General features: G+C 42.2%; 1 protein-coding gene and 1 long non-coding RNA gene across 11 annotated transcripts in view; one reads left to right on the plus strand and one right to left on the minus strand.

The window, feature by feature from the left end:
* Positions 1 to 9,844, minus strand: part of CHL1 (cell adhesion molecule L1 like) — a 214,700-nt gene extending 204,856 nt beyond the window's left edge. For 2 of the 10 annotated variants that reach the window (XM_055259527.2, XM_055259522.2), the window contains exon 1: positions 9,545 to 9,844. The gene's annotated coding sequence lies outside the window, so the exon portion shown is untranslated. The other 8 variants (XM_063630735.1, XM_063630733.1, XM_055259521.2 and 5 more) reach the window with 6 other exon arrangements.
* LOC129471149 (uncharacterized) lies at positions 9,258 to 10,845 on the plus strand. Its single transcript, XR_008653498.2, has 5 exons — positions 9,258 to 9,641; positions 9,905 to 10,000; positions 10,100 to 10,152; positions 10,564 to 10,608; positions 10,690 to 10,845. It is a non-coding gene; the product is annotated as an uncharacterized lncRNA (long non-coding RNA).
* Positions 10,846 to 11,511: the final 666 nt, after the last annotated feature.

Raw genomic sequence — 11,511 nt, forward strand, 5'->3', positions numbered from 1 at the left:
CACCATGCCCAGCTAATTTTTGAATTTTTAGTAGAGACGAAGTTTCACCATGTTGGCCAGGCTGGCCTCAAACTCCTGACCTTAAGTGATCTACCCATCTCAGCCTCCCAAAGTGCTGGGATTACAGGCTTGCGCCACCATGCCTGGCAGGTTTTAAAACCTCATATTTAATGCCACCATTCCTGGAATAGGTATGCATTATGATCTAATACCTCAGTAGGATTCCTTTATGTCTACTTTTCCACAAATGGATAATGGGAACAGAACAGGTAAGTCTGGATGGACAAAAGGAAACAGTGTTAGTCCATAGTGAAGACCATAGCTGCAGAATCCGGCTAATCAAGGGGGCACTGCTGGGGCTGGAAATCAGACACTTCTGAGTTTGAATTGGCACTGCAAGACATATTGTGTGACATTGGACAAGGACCCTTCCGTGTCTGCATCACCCAGCTTACAATGGGTGTTATAATAGTACTTTCCTCAAATCACTGATGTGGAGATTGCAAAACACATAATAAACACTTGATAAATGATCAATGTTGGCTATTTAAGTATCTGTCTGGCACAGTTTCAGTCATGTCTCTAGCACAAAGTGGTGATCAATAAAAGCTTTTTATAATGACTGGTTTACAATGCCTCATAGGACCTACACACACACGTGCGCACGCGTGTACACACACACACACACACACAAACATAAGAACATGTATTATAGAATTCGGGATGCTTTGGAAAAGTCTATCTCCCTATCTTTGGCCAGGACTACATTCAACCCTCAAAATACAACTGGTAACATTTTCAGTTTTTCCCCTAGACAGCTCTGTTTATACAGTGACTCTAGATTTCCTTAAAAAACAATTCACTATCAGTTATACAATGTTGCTCTTTTCTTCCAAAAAGGAAATCTGGGCTGTGTAAGGTGGCTCATGCCTGTAATCCCAGTACTTTGAGAGGGGCAGGTGGGAGAATCACCTAAGGCCAGGAGTTTGAAACCAGCCTGGACAACACAGTGAAGCCTCATCTTTACAAAAAAAATTTTAAAAATTAGCCAGGCATGATGGTGCCTCTCTGTAGTCCCAGCACTTTGGGAGGCTGAGGTGAGAGAATAGCTTGAGCCCAGGAGTTCGAGGTTGCAGTGAGCCATGACCATACCACTGTACTCCAGCACTCCAGCCTGGGCAACAGAGCCAGACCCTATCTCCAAAAAAAAAAAAAAAAAAAGAAACAAAGAAAAAGGAAAAAGAAAACCTGAAAGCAACAGAGTGGGCTATGAACTGGGTTACAAATTAGGATATCTAAGATGATTTAATTCTAATTTTCACTACTGTAGGCAGTGTGGTGAAATAGTGGTGAAGCTAACTATTTGACTTTGCATTAGTTTTTTTCATCTATAAAATGGACTAACAACTTGTTTCTTTTTGTTCACTATGTTATTGTAAAAGTCAGATGAGATGACATGGAAAAATTTTCTAAAAAGCATAAAGCACTCAAATAATGCAAGACATTTTGATTGTTTTTAAATAGAAATCTTCAGAGGCAATCTTCTGAATGGATGGAAATGCAGCATCCAGTATCAGAGTCTTGGAAAAGGTCAGTATTTATCTTCCCCCTGAACCTTTTGCACATGAGATGTGTTATTTCTTTTGAACATAACCAATATCTAAGGCATCCCATATTAAGCTAATATTCTGTCACTTTACAGTTTTTAGCAAGGTTTTCAATGCAATAAAAAACCGAATTTCCAACAACTCTAACAGTGACAGATCACCAAAATCCCCACATTCCTTTTATTCACTTACATTCTATTACTCTGGGAAATACATCGCTTAGTCCCTGGAAATAAAAATTCCTCACATTAGGATGCAACTAGTGCATTCTGGTCTATTCCTTCATCATCCTTGTTCTGATACAACAAAGAAGAAGGATACTTCCTCCAAAGATCCAGGCATCCAGGTTACATGAGTTTCAGTTGCCAGACTGACATTTGAGGGTATCTCCGCTTTCCCAGGCATCATAACTACGATCCCTCCCAGGAGAATCACCACTTACAGCAAAAGCTTTTGTTAGGGAGGAACCTCTGCTAAAAATGCCAACCCGTTACCATAGAAGCTGGAATATATCTTTTACATTATTCTCTCTGCTATGTCAGCTCTCATCTTAGAAAGCATAGATAACGCAACGAAATGGACAAATTTGTTTTGAAGTTTAGGAGTCCCAGCTGAAACACACCACTGAATATAAGCATACCCACCTCGGGCAATGAAAGAAAGGAATGACAAAGAAAAAGTGGTGAAGATTCTCCTGAATACAAACTTAGTGATTCCCTATTTTGTACTGTTTTTGTCAATTCTAGCTTTCCCCTTCCCCATTACTCATGTTCCACAAATGTAAAGCCTTCAAGATGTGCTAGGTATTCCTCATGTACTTCCCAGATTCAGATCCCTTTTCTGCCTTCCTTCATGCTGCTCTGCTCTGGGAGAACTGACCTCCACAAACCACTGTAATACGCTCCCTTGCCCTCTTACTGCCTTGCTGAAGAAGCAACTGGAAATCTTGGGGTAGAAGCAGAGCACTGTCTTGTGATTTGACAGTAGTTATGTTCCTCTACCAAAAGCCATAGGTGCTATGTGACAGCCCTCTCCCAGAGCTACTGCTCCCACCTCCTTCCAGGAATTTCACCTTCCCATTGTCCCTTCAGGACAAGGGGCAGTAACAGCTCCAGATGTGCTTCAGCAGCCCTTGTGGGCTTCCCCTAATCCCATCGAAAGAGATGTGGGCCCATCTTTAAGGTCCCTTAATTACCTCTTGGGAGTGTGATCTATATAAAAGAAAGGAACAAAGTGAAGGTGAGAGGAAGCCATGTTTTACCCAGCGAAGCGATGTCTTTCAAGAACATCAAGGGGACAAACCACTGGGTTCTAACCTGTGGCATTCTGCCACCTGGGCATTCAGGTCCAATACTGTGAGAACATCAATCCTTTTAAGATAAGCCAGAAATATGAGTTTTTACATGAAATCTCCAGTATTTAAATGTTGGCTGAAATTTGTCTTAAACATTCTTTGGGCCAAATGAAATATTTACACAAGCTGGGTTCAAAGTCCAAGGGACATTGGTTTGGATCCTATATAGACTATGGTGCCTCTTCTTAGAAAGAAAATAAAAATCTGTTTTTCTTTACACTGCACAATTATAACCAAAAAAAGGATGAAAGTCTCATTTTTACAGCTTTTTCTTACACGGTACTTTAGTCCAAAAATAATAACTCTCCCTACCTCATTGGAAGTCTGCAGGCAAAACAGAGAAATATTCAAAACCCCAGAGTCACAGGAATCTTGTTATCTGGGCCTGTTCTAAATGTATGAATCAAATCAAATCATTTAATTTCAGTGTAGCTCACTCCATTCATCTGCAAAATCAGGATAATTACTTCTTTCCTACCATCTTCACAGAGACATTTGGTTGAAAAATGAAATTATACACAGTAAATGAAACGCACATTTGAGATCTTCAGAGAATAAAGTGCTATTTAAACCAAGAAGATTAGTAAGAAAAACCTCAGAAGTTTGCCAAAGCATTTTCTCTCTTTCAGCCACATTTCATGACACCAAGGTAACTGTGAACCAATGCCTTAGCCCAACACAGTCTTGTGGAAGACGTATGCAAATCTAAGGTGGTGGTTCTCAACCCTGATGGTGCATTAGGGTGTGTTAGAATCTCAGTAGAAGTTTGAAAAATCCAGATTCCTAGTCACCATCCCCAGAGACTGTAATTGAATTGATTTGGGTTGGTAGCTTTAAAGAACTCTCCAGATGATTCTAATTTCAGCCAAGCCTAAGAACAATTATTGAGAAAACCTTTTAAATATGTGAAGCAATCATTATTGGTATACATATAATTAATGTAGGAATCAACAGTTTTCCACTTGACACCACCATTGATTATGGCTCACAGTTATTCACATACACAGGGATACACACACACACACATATGCTCTGTCCCTCTATCTTTGTTCATTCACATACTGAACATGATATAGAAGGATAATTATCACTACAATAAAAAACGGTGCTACTAAGCTGTCTGCATAGATTGCCCTACACAATGTCCACAAGAACACATGTGACATGTGAGATGAGTATGGCTATTTTCCCATTTCTAAAGAAGAAAGTAGTCTTAGAGAGGTCAAAATGACTAAGCCAATGCCACACAATGCCACACACCTGCAAGCTGACAGACTTAGATTTTGAACACTGGCAGCCTGACTTTTATAGCCAGTGCACGTAACCACCACAACAGTTTGCTTCCCGCTGTGCCAGACACTTTAAGAGTTTATGAGATGCATAAAAGGAAATGCATACCCTCAAGGGGTTTACAGTCTGAGAAGGGAATTGTGATGCACACTAAAATTCATAGGTTGTATAGTAAAATGGCACAATTGTAGTCCCTGGAGTTAGGAGGAGGTGAATCAGAAGATGGGCAACAGAGCTCCTACTTCCACAACTATGGGGAAATAAGATGCAAACAAACATTAGAAGGGAGAATGTTATAAGACTACCAGGAGAAGAAACCTTGGTCAAAGCCTAAAATATATTTATATATTGGCCAAGTTCAATGCATTTATTATTCTCATCATCATCTGCCAGCATCATTTGAATCAGATATTTATACCCACCCTAAATTTACCAAATTGTCCGTTCAATTAGCAAACTATGAATTTTGAGAATTCATCTCACCTCAAACTCTAGTTGTGATTCTTACTGAAATTATGTATATAAGCATCACACACACACACACACATACACATACACATATACACTCACACACACCCCTAATAATTTAACTTCCAAAGAGATACACAAGTTGTATTCTTCCACTAGGAATAAATTATGTGAAAGTGAAGTCAACATTTCAGGGAAAAGCCTTAAAATTGAAAACAGAATATGTCCCTTTGTATTTTTATTATCTAAACACAATGAGAAGGCAAGCAGGATCATTTTTTATCCACAACACATAAAATCTCAATTAGTTATGGTCTATTTGTGCAATGACTTAAAACATTCGGTAACAAAACAGAATTTTCTAGTTTACTGGATAAATATACCAGAAATTGCAGAATAATGTCAGGTTGCCAAGCAACCACAGCTCTACTCTACTTTGTGATCAATCCAACTCATTCATCGAGCTTCCTAACCCAGTGATACAGAATTCCAACCAATTTGTTTCTTGGGAAAATTATAGTGACTTTCAGTAACACAATAACACTTTTATTCTCAGAAGATAAACTTAAATCCCTTTTGATCAAAGGGATGTGTTCATTCATTATTCTCTACGTGGTGCTAATGAGAAAGCTATAATTAACTAACTACACTATTGCGACACACATAAAACAAACTGCAGTAATTAGTAATGTTTAAGGTGTTAAGCAGCCTCCCAAATTAGAAAATACAATCTTTCCTCAGATAAAGATGTACAGAAAAAAGAAAGCAGCATATCTAATTAAATTGAGAATTGTTTCCAGTCTCCCCCAAGGGGTGAGAGGAAAGGCATGTGATCACCAAAATATAAGAGATTTCACTTTAATAGCAGAGAAAATGGCTCAATGCCAATTCTACTTGTAGATAGACATAAAATGATAGCGAATAATGTAATCTTTTCTTTGAAAGAATGCTTAGCACAATATTTTTCCAGGAATGAATAGAAAGAATATTATGCTTTTACTCATTAGCTGTGTTAACTTAGCACATTGTATGTAAATCACCATAATAATTGCATTCTCTTCAGACTGAATTAGTCAGAATGAAGCTGTAATCAAAATGTTCATAACTGAAAATATAGTATTCTCAATCTTGGTTTGAAAAAATAACAAGGAACGTTGACTGAATCAGATAATACAGTACATCACTGAAAACAACCTTAGTACAGAGACAAGTTCATTCTCTTGATTATACCTTTGCATTTCAATTAGGTCCCCAAATTCAGGACTCAACACCTCTCAATCTGTCATGTTTTCCTACTCTTACCATTTGTCTCTGGACTAACTTAAGTATTCCAAGTGCATTGCTGCTAGATTTTTAGGGAAAATAGAAAATGGTGAAAAGCTAATTTTATTGTTTCTAAAATACATTAGACTCTATTGCACTATTGGCTGTCATAAATCAAAGGGCAAAATAATTTCCAATAAATGAAACATTTAATGCCAAAGCTCCTGGGAAACAATATGTAAATGATCACATGAATTTCAGAGAAGCTGTCACACTAATTCCTCAAGGTACCTTTTAAAGATGACATATTCACGGTGAGGATGAGAGGGTTGTCTTGCAAAGCCAAACACTACTACCTGATATGATACTCTCAGTATTTCCTGACAATCATTCCTTCAAATCTAACACCATTAGTTCCCCAACTATTACTTAATTTTCCTTTATCGGTTAAAAATACAAGAATCTTAAATCACTCTTGATCATTACTGTTATTTTTCTATAAAAGCGAATCAGCCTAAATTATTTCAACAAAGCAATTTTGGGGCAAATAACCCCGTATCTTCAAAGATTTCAGAAGCAACTATAAAATCAGGTTTCTATCCAGCAAATGTTTTTCTGGGTGAGCTCTATTTTGTAAAGATCACTAAGGATCTTTGTGATGGTGACATCTGTCAGGCTTTACTTGCCTCAAGTTCACCAAGAAATGCCTATATTTTAATAATCAAATGATTTTAAAAATTTATTTAAAACCAATTCATGTAATGAGATGAATTAACTTAAATGTAATACGTATAGTATGTGCAATATCAACTCCTCTTAGACCTACAGCTAGGCCCATGAAGTGTACAGTTTACTTATCAGCAGATAGGTTGGAGGACCTATATAACCATGAGGAATCAATAAATAGCTATTGCTTTTTCATTTTTTTTTTTTTTTTTTTTTTTTTTTTGAGACGGAGTCTCGCTCTGTCGCTCAGGCTGGAGTGCAGTGGCGCGATCTCGGCTCACTGCAAGCTCCGCCTCCCGGGTTCACGCCATTCTCCTGCCTCAGCCTCTCCGAGTAGCTGGGACTACAGGCGCCCGCCACCACGCCCGGCTAATTTTTTTTGTATTTTTAGTAGAGACGGGGTTTCACTGTGGTCTCGATCTCCTGACGTCGTGATCCGCCCGCCTCGGCCTCCCAAAGTGCTGGGATTACAAGCGTGAGCCACCGCGCCCGGCCTATAGCCTTTTCTTTAAAGAAAAGGATCTGTAAGTCTACATACAACAGATAACAATCTGGAAAACATATATTCATCATCATAGTCCTGTGCTGCAGTGAAGTGGGTACAAACATACCCTGAGAGAGATTTTAATGAGTTGCCATAGCCAGTAGTCACACCCATCCAGTAATAACTATTTGTCTCCATCGATTTGCTCACAATATTCAGGAGCTTGCAAGGAATGATTATACACTACGTTCTGCCATTGCTAAAGGTAAATCCACTGCAGCACTTAAGGCCATAAAATGGAAAGCCAGCGTATACATAGGCTCTGTAACCAAGTTAAATTATGAAAGCCAAATGGTGGTCCCTCACAAAGAGACTGAAATTAAGACAAATCCAACTGCAACATCTGCAGGTAAAAGAGAAAACACAAAGATTTACAAAAAAAACTGTGGGATAAACTTTTTATTTTCTTGTCACCAAAAGTTTCCCCAAAGAGCTTTCTAAGCTTCTGTCTCCATCAATATACTGAAAAGCCAACTTCATCAGCAGTTGATCAGTTTCTCTCTTCCAATCTGCTGCAAGCCAGAGCTTTGTAGGAGTTGGACTGTGCAGTACAAATATTCATATTTTAATTAAGATTATTCTCCAAAATTAGAAAACGCAGAATTTTTACTTCAATGAAAATGCAGAGAAATGAGAATGCACCATATGTAATTAAACTGAGGATTAACTAACAGTAATGCCATCAACAACAATAACTAACTTTTGAGTGCTTATGCGTCAGACATGGTGTTAAATTACTTGTATCATCTCATTCCAGTCTTGCAACAACCCAATATAGAGGGTATTGATAATCTCCGTATTATTGAGAAAGGGAAACTGAGGCACGTAGTTAAATGGCTAGTCCAAAGTGACACATCACAGTGATGGTGGAGCTGTAATTCGAAGCCACGTGGGCGCCCCGGGAGCCTCCGCCTAGAGCGAGCCCAGGTGGCTCACCAGTTACCCATCTCCACGCGCACGCGCAAATCTCCCCACCCACCGCGCGTTCCAGCGGGAGCGCGCTATCGCGCACACGCCTGGCCAGGCAGCCGCTTGCTGGCTCTGGGGCTGCTCCGCTGCTCCCACTAGCTGCACTGGACCCCGGCGCCCTTCGAGGAGGGGCTGAGCCTGGGGCTCCCTATCCGCCGGGCCACCCAGCCGTGCCGACGCACACCTGTCCTCCGCCGCTGGCCTCCCACGCCTTCCCCTGCCCGCCTTCCCGCCCAACAGCCCAAACGCCCACCCTGCGCGCCGTCTGGGGCGGGGGTACCTGGGCCCGCGCGGCTGCTGCTCCTCCGGCCTGTGGTTTTTCGCAGGAATTCCCCAGCCCTGTCCCTGGCTGAGAAACTGTGGCTCGCAGCGAGCCCGGAGAGTGGGAACGGAGGGGCTGGCTTTCCCCAGCCTCCCGGCTCCAATCGCTGCTCTCCAAATTAATCACTTTCTCCGTGCTGCCTCCCCACGCACACTCACACTCAAAAAAAAAAAAAAAAAAAAAAAAGCAAGAGAAAAAGAGAGGCACAAAGAGGAAGAAGGGACCATCCGTGACTGGCATCTTTAGCTCCCCGGGCTCCGCTACCAGGAGCCATGGCAACCAAGGCCCCCGGCCTGCCCTCTCGCCCCCTCGGCGGTCTGGGGAGGTGGAGCTCTAGCCCCTCTCTGGTTTTTCGTGCTCCCCAACCCCACAACCCCACGGTCCATTGATTCCCCCCTTCCAGGCTGGCGGCATTTTCGGAACCCCCCTGGGATCTAGAATCCTCTCCTGAGAGTAGGAGCCAGACAGGGGCAGTGGATTAGGAGGGGATCCGAGCCCCACACACTAGGAGGTGTCCAGGGGAGTGAGGGGCGTGGTGGGAGAGAGAGGCCAGGACTGACCCCCAAACTAGCTAGACCTCGGACCCCCACCTGAGAGAGGACGGGAATCTATAGAGGATCTGGAATCCTCTTCAGAGAGTAACGAGGGATGGGGTGGGAGAGGCTGGAAATACGAGGGTCAACCTACCGGCGACCAGCGGGAGTGAGTGGGACCCGGCGGATTCGGGGACCCAGTGTACTCCGTCCGACTGACCCCGAGCTGTCTGAATCCAGCCTCGGCCACCCGGGGGCGGGGCTTGAAAAGGGGGTGTCTCTTCCCGGGTGAAGGCTGAGGGACCTCGGACCACCCCCACTTCAGACAAGGAATCCTGACTGCGCACCATTTCCTTTCCATAACGAGTTGACCCCCTCCTCCCGGGAGCAAACCTTTAGCCCTTCCTCCATGGGAGACCCCCCAGGGCTGGCACGAGAGATGCAAATTGACCCCCACCCCTGACACACCTGCGTCGCCTCCAGCATGCGATCTGTCCGGTACCTCCCCTCGGGCAACTTCTCCCCCAAGCTGGCTGGAAGCTGGGACGGGGACGGGCAGGGTCCGGTAAGCTCTGGACGGATCCAAGGGAGTTTCTTGCCGGCCACTCCCCGCTGGTCCGCACCCGGGGCTGTCCACGGAGGTCCCGCCTGTCCCCTCCCGCTGCTGGCTCTGGCCGCGGGAAGGCTGGACCTGTTCTGGCTTGCACCGGGATCTACGCCCTCCTGCCAGAGGCTGGCTCTCGACTCTCCTCCCTTCCTCGATTCTGCGCCGCCACCCCTCACCCACGCCGCTTATTTTCCCTCCCTTTGCACACTCCCATGGGACAGGGAGAGTTACAGGCTTAAGACTTTATCTCATTGTGGAAAGCAAGAGACCAAGCCAAAAACTTTGGTCGTGCTTTTCAACATCTCTGGTCAAAAGAGGTAGGATCTCTGCTTGCTTATCTGCAAAAGCGACATTTAAAAGAAACGCCCCCCCACCCCCTCCCCGATGGTTTCACTCAGTTCATATTCCATACACAGGTCGCCAATCTGGTTTTCTCCCATTGCTGCGTGTTAGAGGGGTGTGGTGCCATGTACATATTAAAAATGGTCTTCTTGCTTTCCTTCATTTAAGGGCGTGGTGGGGCTTACTATTGAATTTACAAAATATGCTACAACCATCCGCTGTCAAATTGTGCATACATAAATTTACAGATCTACTAGTCTCACAACTTTTGCCCTAATACAGTCTATAATTTTACCATATTGTTTCATAACGTTTTTCCTACTAATCCTTTATTAATTCACTATTGGAGAAGAAAGGCTTCTGTACTCATATTCAGTGCAAAAAGCCAGTTCTGATGCCTTATCAATCCACAAACACATAAAAATATTTTAGGATTCCAAAATTCATATGGAAAAATTATAATTTTTAGCACTACATTTGATTTATATGCCACTTTTTTTTTTCCCATTATGGTGGTATTTTCCAAAAATTTTTACAGGATACCACTTTTAAAAATCCTGTTGAATGTAAGTCCTCTTTGTTGGTAAGAGAATTATTGACTTCTAATTTTTACTCCACTAAGGCTGTGAGATTGACCTTACAGCCTCGTTTTGTTTTCATCTAGCTCATTGAACAATGAGGATATTTAGCTCCCCTCAGAGCTACCCTCAGAGTTGGATGAGCTAGCCTCAGAGTTGGATGCCACCACTGGGAGCAGCAAAATCGAAGGCAACTCATGATTCTGCCTCAGAAGCAATGGAATAAAATATTTTGAAAATGAGTAAATGGACTTTTAAATTTTAATCATTGCTAACCTTGGGGCCTCGATTCTGTCAGTTAGTGTGTGGGCACAGTTCTTACCAACTGCCTTGGCAAACTGTGAATGCAAGTGAGGGCAGGATTTGTCCTAAGTTTAAATTGTACTGCTGGAGTGATTTTCTTTTGCCTGAGGCATCATTATTCACTTGGCATGTTTTCTAAAGTAGAAACAAAGATAGAATATTAAATAAAATTCCAACAGGGGGAAATACTCTGCCTGTAGAAAAACATTTCCAAGGTCAAGGAACCACGAGAGAACAACAAAGCGAAGTTGGTCTCAGGAGTTTACCATCTTCTGGGTAAATGTCAGCTGAGCAAGGGACTCAGAACTCCATTTTGGCCAGACGAATAGAGTTCTCTTAAATATATAGCTCCTTCTTTCTTGGTGATTTGTTTTCTTGACAATAGAATCATTATTTACAAAACAAATATTTATTAAGCACCTACTATTTAATCAATCACTGGTCTGGGTGCTAGCGTTCAGTATGAAACTCAATAGACATGACCAATTGCCTTTTTAAAAAATCAAATGCCCTCCAAATATATTAGACAATACCAAGCCACAATACCCAAAACAAGAAGATGGTCAGTTCTTAAATATGAATTTTTAATTGAAAGGGAGATAACA

Source organism: Symphalangus syndactylus, chromosome 21 (genome assembly GCF_028878055.3).
Source record: "Symphalangus syndactylus isolate Jambi chromosome 21, NHGRI_mSymSyn1-v2.1_pri, whole genome shotgun sequence".
In the NCBI taxonomy this organism is placed as follows: Eukaryota; Metazoa; Chordata; class Mammalia; order Primates; family Hylobatidae; genus Symphalangus; species Symphalangus syndactylus.